The following is a 6,458-nucleotide window of genomic DNA, read 5'->3' as shown; positions in this document are numbered from 1 at the left end:
GTGGGAGATGTTGGGTCTGTAAATGGGTCTGTAGAGAAATGGTGCTGAGGCTTTTGCTGGAGAAGAGCTGTGATCCTCTGGGGGGATGTTGGGTTGGTACAGGAATGGTGCTGAGGCTCCTCTGGGCAGCCTGGGTATGTAGAGAAAGGGTGCTGAGGCTTTGGCTGGAGAAGAGCTGTGGTCATCTGGGGAGATGTTGGGGTGGTGCAGGAACGGTGCTGAGGCTTCTCCCCATTTTTCTCCTCTGTTTCTCTCTCCTGTTTCTCTCTACAACCCAGTAGTTGCTCCAGTCTTTTATACAGTTTTTAGTCCTTAGGTATGCATTCAAATATTGTCCCTCAGGAATTCCAGGGGCAGGAAATAATCCTTCCTTACACATCACCCTGCCCAGGGTACTTGATGGGTGGAGATTGGGCTGGGTCATTGTTGTAGGCCAGCTGTGGCCCAGTGAGCAATGTTATCTTTGCACCTTCCAAGAGTCCTTAGTGGCTCTGCCCAATACATATTGTCTGGGCAAACAGCAAGTGATTTTATCTTTGTTGAGTACACCAAGAGAGACAAACTTATTAGTCTCTCACAGGCATGCATTTATCTGGTGTTTTCTTGCTTTTCACATGTATCACAGCTTAGGTTCCAAACTGAATTTAGGAACCACAGCACAAAACACTGAACCACCTAGCTTCTTGGTATGTGCTGAGCAAAACTCAGAAGCTGTGTCCTGGCACTGTAGGGCTTCCAATGCAGAAAGAACATAAGGGGGGGGACACTACAGGTCAGTGTACTGCAAGATTATGGAGAAAATTATCCTAAGTAATTTCCAGACACGTGAAAGACATGAAGGTGATTTGGAATAGTCAATACAGATTTTCTAAAGGCAAATTCTGCCTGATCAACCTGGTGTGCCTTCCACAATGAAATGACTGGCTGTGTGGGGAAAGGGAGAGCAGAGGGTATTGTTTATTTTGACTTTAGGTAGGCTTTTGAAGTGGTCACCATAACATTTGCTAAATGTTTATAAATATCTGAGGGCTGGGTGTCAAGAGGGAGGGGACAGGATCTTCTCAATTGCACCCTGCAATAGGACAAGGGATAATGGATATAAACGACAGCACAGGAGGTTCCACCTCAACATGAGGATGAACTTCTTCACTGTGAGGGTTATGGAGTACTGGAACAGGCTGCCCAGAGAGGTTGTGGAGTCTCCTTCTCTGGAGACTTTCAGGACCCATCTGGATGTGTTCCTCTGCAACCTGTGCTAGATTCTATGGTCCTGCTCTGGCAGGGGTTTGGACTAGAGGATCTCTGGAGGTCCCTTCCAACTCCTAATATCCTGTGATCCTGTGACCACGTGATCCTGTGAACATCCTTGTACCCAAACTTGGCAGATATGCTGTGGATGAGTACTTTACAAACTGGGTACAAACTGGTTGAAATGTGAGGCTTAAAAAGCAGTGGCTGGTCATTGGTGGCATTCTCCAGTGTTCACTACTGGAGCCCATACTGCTTACAGTCTTAACCAACAATCTAGATGACAGTGACAGGTAACATCAAAATGTGGGGAGCAGTCAATACACTGGAGGACAAATCTGCCATTCAGAAGGATCAAAGCAGGGTGGAGACATGAGCTCTCAGAAATTCCATGAAGTTCAACAAAGACAAACCTAAGTCCAGTACCAGGGACAGAATGACCCCATGCAACAGGACAAGTTTGGCACTGACTAGAAAATAAATGTCTTTGCAAGAAAAATTCCTGTAGATGCTGATGGACAAGATGAACATGGGTCAGCAGTGTGTCCTAGCAGTGGTGAGGGCACAGCATACAAGAATAGTGAAAGCTGTGTTTGTTCAGACCCTTTGAGAAGGCAAAAGGGAGATCTAACTGCTGTATTCAACCACTTATGGATGGTTACAAAGAAGATGGAGCCAGAGCCTTCTTAGAAGTGCACAGCAAAAGGTGAGAGGCAATTGACACAAAAAGTTAAATTCTGAGAGATTTTGTTTGGTTGCAAGGCAAAAAAAATCCTTCATGATAAGGGTGGTCAAATGCTGGAAAAGGACCAGGGAGGTCCCAGGTAGGTACAATCTTTGTCCTTGGAGATAGTTGAAATTGCAGGACACAGACCTAAGCAACCTGATCTGACTTTGAAGTCAGCCAGCCCATGACGGGGGTTGGCATCCTCTGCCCAACCAGACCATCAAAGATCCCTTTCAACCTTTGTTTTTTTTTCTCCTCCTCATTTTCCCCCCTCTGATTTCTGTCTTTCTCTCCTCTTAAATAAAACCAGCTAATTTTTGCTCCTAACATAACATTGAATATGTACATGTGTCTATTTGGTTTTTTTCATCCTGGCAGATGTCATTGCTCTACAAGCAGCATTCATGTTTAGCAACCCATGTAATTTCATATCTTAGGAGAATGCTTTTAAGTCATAAGAAAGAAAAAATAAATCATAGTGTTTATCTGTATCACGTGCTGCAGAAAAGAAAGAATGGTTGCTTCTGGTATTTTTTTTGCAGTCAGCTTTCCTATTTTATGTGGAAGCTTTGAAAGATCAGTCATAATTCCAATATTTCCCAGCTGCTAAACTGAACAACATGGCCACAGCTGCTACTTTTGGTTACTTTAAGTTAGTGGCACAGTGACGTACTAGAAGCAAAACTGTTGGTAGACATTGGTGTGCAGTGACTGGCTGGAAAGCAGCCCTGAGGAGAGAGACTTGGGGGTGCTGGTAGACAAGAAGCTCAACATGAGCTCTCAATGTGCACTTGCAGCCCACAAAACCAATCAAATACTGGGCTGCATCAGGAGAAGTGTGGCCAGCAGGTCGAGGGAGGTGATCCTCCCCCTCTACTCAGCTCTGGTGAGACCCCACCTGGAGTACTGCGTCCAGTTCTGGAGCCCCTATTACAAGAGGGATGTGGAGGTGCTGGAAGGTGTCCAGAGAAGGGCCACAAGGATGATCAGAGGGCTGGAGTACCTCTCCTATGAGGACAGACTGAAGGAGTTGGGGCTGTTCAGTGTGGAGAAGAGAAGGCTCCGAGGTGACCTAATTGTGGCCTTCCAGTATCTGAAGGGGGCCTACAGGAAGGCTGGGGAGGGACTGCTCAGGATCTCAGGTAGTGATAGGACTAGGGGGAATGGAATGAAGCTGGAGGTGGGGAGATTCAGGCTGGATGTGAGGAGGAGGTTCTTCACCATGAGAGTGGTGAAGCCCTGGAATGGGTTGTCCAAGGAGGTGGTTGAGGCTCTGTCCCTGGAGGTGTTTAAGCCCAGGTTGGATGAGGGTCTGGCCAGGCTGATGTAGTGTGGGGTGTCCCTGGCCATGGCAGGGGGGTTGGAACTAGATGATCCTTGTGGTCCCTTCCAACCCTGACTGATACTATGATACTATGATACTATTCTTAGAGATAAAATCTCCATGTGGCTACCAAACCACCAATGTTGTTTTTCTCTATTTAGCAGCTCAGAACATTACAGGATGTTAGGGGTTGGAAGGGACCTCTGGAGATCATCAAGTCCAACCCCCAGCATGCATGCTCTGAATAAAACCCAGTGTTTTGAAAAAGTTACACCCCAGATGCACATATATGTGACTATTCAGAAACAAGTTTTTATATTGAGGGTGGTTTTTTTGTGGTGGCTATTTTTTCTCTCTGCAGTGCACCTTGAAGTGGCAATGATGAAGTTGTTCTGAACATTGTAGCTGTTACGATAGGCAGTGCTCATTTTCATACTTCATGCTCTTCTTTTAGAGTGTGGAAGAGCCCTATAAATGATGAAAAGTAGGCAATTGTGACACTAACTACAAATAAACAAGCTGAAGGAATAAAGAGAGAACATTGATATAATAATTGTGGTTTGTAACTGTATTGTGTTGTAAGGCCACAGTATTCAGCTGGCAATTTTTCAGTCAGAAAGACATAAATATAGGTAGTACAGGACAAAGACTGCCAATCTGATGCTTCAGAAAATGATAAACTCATCTTTTGTGCATGTGCAAAGGCACCTTTGGAGATGACCCAGACTTATTACTCAGACTTATTACTCAGGTTGGATATTAGGAAGAAGTTCTATACAGAGAGAGTGATTGCCCATTGGAATGGGCTGCCCAGGGAGGTGGTGGAGTCGCTGTCATTGGAGGTGTTCAGGAGGAGACTTGATGGGGTACTTGGTGACATGGGTTAGCTGTTTGGGTGGGTTGGATTGGTTGATGGGTTGGACGCGATGATCTTGAAGGTCTCTTCCAACCTGGTTTGGTTTATTCTAAATAATGAAGTTTATTGAGTAAGCATCTGTAAAACCAGGTGTAGTATATAGGCGCAGTGGCTCACTTGAGTTTGTCACAGGAGTGTTGGCCATACTGTGAAAACATGAGAGAAGTTTCCTGAAAGCATATCTTTTTGCTAGCTGTGACACAACTAGCAGATCACAGTATCACAGTATAACTTAGGTTGGAAAGGACCTCGAGGATCATCAAGTCCAACCTATCAACACAGACCCCATGACTAGACCATGGCACCAAGTGCCACGTCCAATCTCCCCTTGAACGCCTCCAGGGATGGTGACTCCACCACCTCCCTGGGCAACCCGTTCCAATGATGAATGACTCGCTCGGTGAAGAACTTCCTCCTCACCTCGAGTCTAAACCTCCCCTGGTGCAGCTTGAGACTGTGTCCCCTTGTTCTGGTGCTGGTTGCCTGGGAGAAGAGGCCAACCCCTTCCCGGCTACAACCACCTCTCAGGTAGTTGTAGAGGGCAATGAGGTCACCCCTAAGCCTCCTCTTCTCCAGGCAGATTGGTTCAGATTTTCAGGTGCTGTGTAAAGGAACCTGGAATGATTGATCACACAGCAGCATCGCGCAACACACAAGCGATGCTCGCGTTTTCCAAGACTTGCACAGACAAAAGTCTTGGGTTTCAAACCAGGTAAGTTTTGCTATTGCTTTGTCTACTGCTGCTTCTTCTGTTGTTTGCATGTGATTCACTTGTATTTTCTGAGCCAAGTGATAACAGTTCTGTGGCTTCAGATGAGTTCAGCTCATTTTTGTAACAGCAGGGCACTGATATGAAACTATCAAGTATCCTCTGGTCTTGCAACACAGAGTCAACTTGAGTGTAATGATATATGCAGCTAATATAGGTATACGTGCTCTTATAATTGCAAGGTGTTTGTTATGTCTAAAGTGAAACACCTAACGTAGTTGCATTTTAGCAACTGTAATTACATTTTTAATGTGCTTTGACTGCTTTTAATCCAGGAACAATACTTGTGATACAGTGACCCATGCAACGGGAAAGGTTACCCATTCCAGTATGTATTCAGGATCCCTGGTCAGTTTGCCTTGGTGGAGCAGGATTATCCAACCACTTAAGTCCATCTCAGTGCACTGAAATTACCCTGCTGATAGCAGCATGGTCTTGATTGTTTCAGTTCCCTCTGTGTTATTTTTAACCATCTGCAAATGCAGAAACACAGTTACAGACTAGGGAAATTGTGATATTATTGCATCAGCATCCAGTCAATGAGATAAGACCACATTTGTCTCTACAACCTGCAGCCTTTTAATTTGGCTGCAGTCCACATCCAGGCATACACATGTATACTGCAGTGCTTGCTGCAACAGCAATTGTGACAAATGCACCACAGGCTACTGTTAACTTGCCCTTTCTGTACCAGCTTCTTTGTATTTCATTCTACAGCTGCATCACTGTGTGTGCACGAAGCCTTCTCTTTTTGCCCTCCCCTTTGCTTTTTTTTTTCCTCTTTTCTTTTCTTTTCTTTTCTTTTCTTTTCCCTTTTCCTTTCCCTTTTCCCTTTTCCCTTTCCTTTCCTTTCTTCTTCTTCTTATTTTTTCTTTCTTTTTCTTTTTTTCTTTTCAACTGCATGGGCCTTTAGGTCTGTATTTGCGTTGAAAAAAAGTGATTCAACCACTTTACAGATCATTACTTGCATGTAGGAACTCTAGCATGAACATTAACAACCGAGGAAATGTTTCACTTCCCGCTTTGGTTTCTCACAGAGCTATCAACTTGGTTAGGATGCGATGACAGTTAAGGACTCAAGAAAAGCTTACTATCAGAAAACTTGCTGTTATACTAGATGGTAGAAACTAAGAATAGGCAACAAACAATTCAGTACCTCAGTACTTTTAAATGCTGCATGTATTCATCCCCATTTAATCTAGGAATAGGAAAGAATTCTAGGAGAAAACTGAGAGTTTAACTGTTTGGTATTACTGTAATGAATGAGGGCCCTTTCTTGCCTTTGGCTTCCTCCCCATCTCTTTTCTGCCTCCCATTTCAAATAGCACAAATCACACTGAAATAAATCAGCAAGCTACAATTTAATTTATCCTTGCCCATCAACATTTCCCTCTATTAATCAACAGCTGTGCCAGACTACTGCGACCCACAATCTGTCTTTAAAGCGGAGGAAGATGAGGTCCCCAGGATCCGA

Source organism: Melanerpes formicivorus, unplaced genomic scaffold, assembly GCF_026170545.1.
Source record: "Melanerpes formicivorus ecotype bairdi unplaced genomic scaffold, bMelFor1.0.p_v2 SCAF_3, whole genome shotgun sequence".
NCBI lineage: Eukaryota > Metazoa > Chordata > Aves > Piciformes > Picidae > Melanerpes > Melanerpes formicivorus.
The sequence above is the reverse complement of the archived record's forward strand: the minus strand, read 5'-3'. Positions refer to the sequence as shown.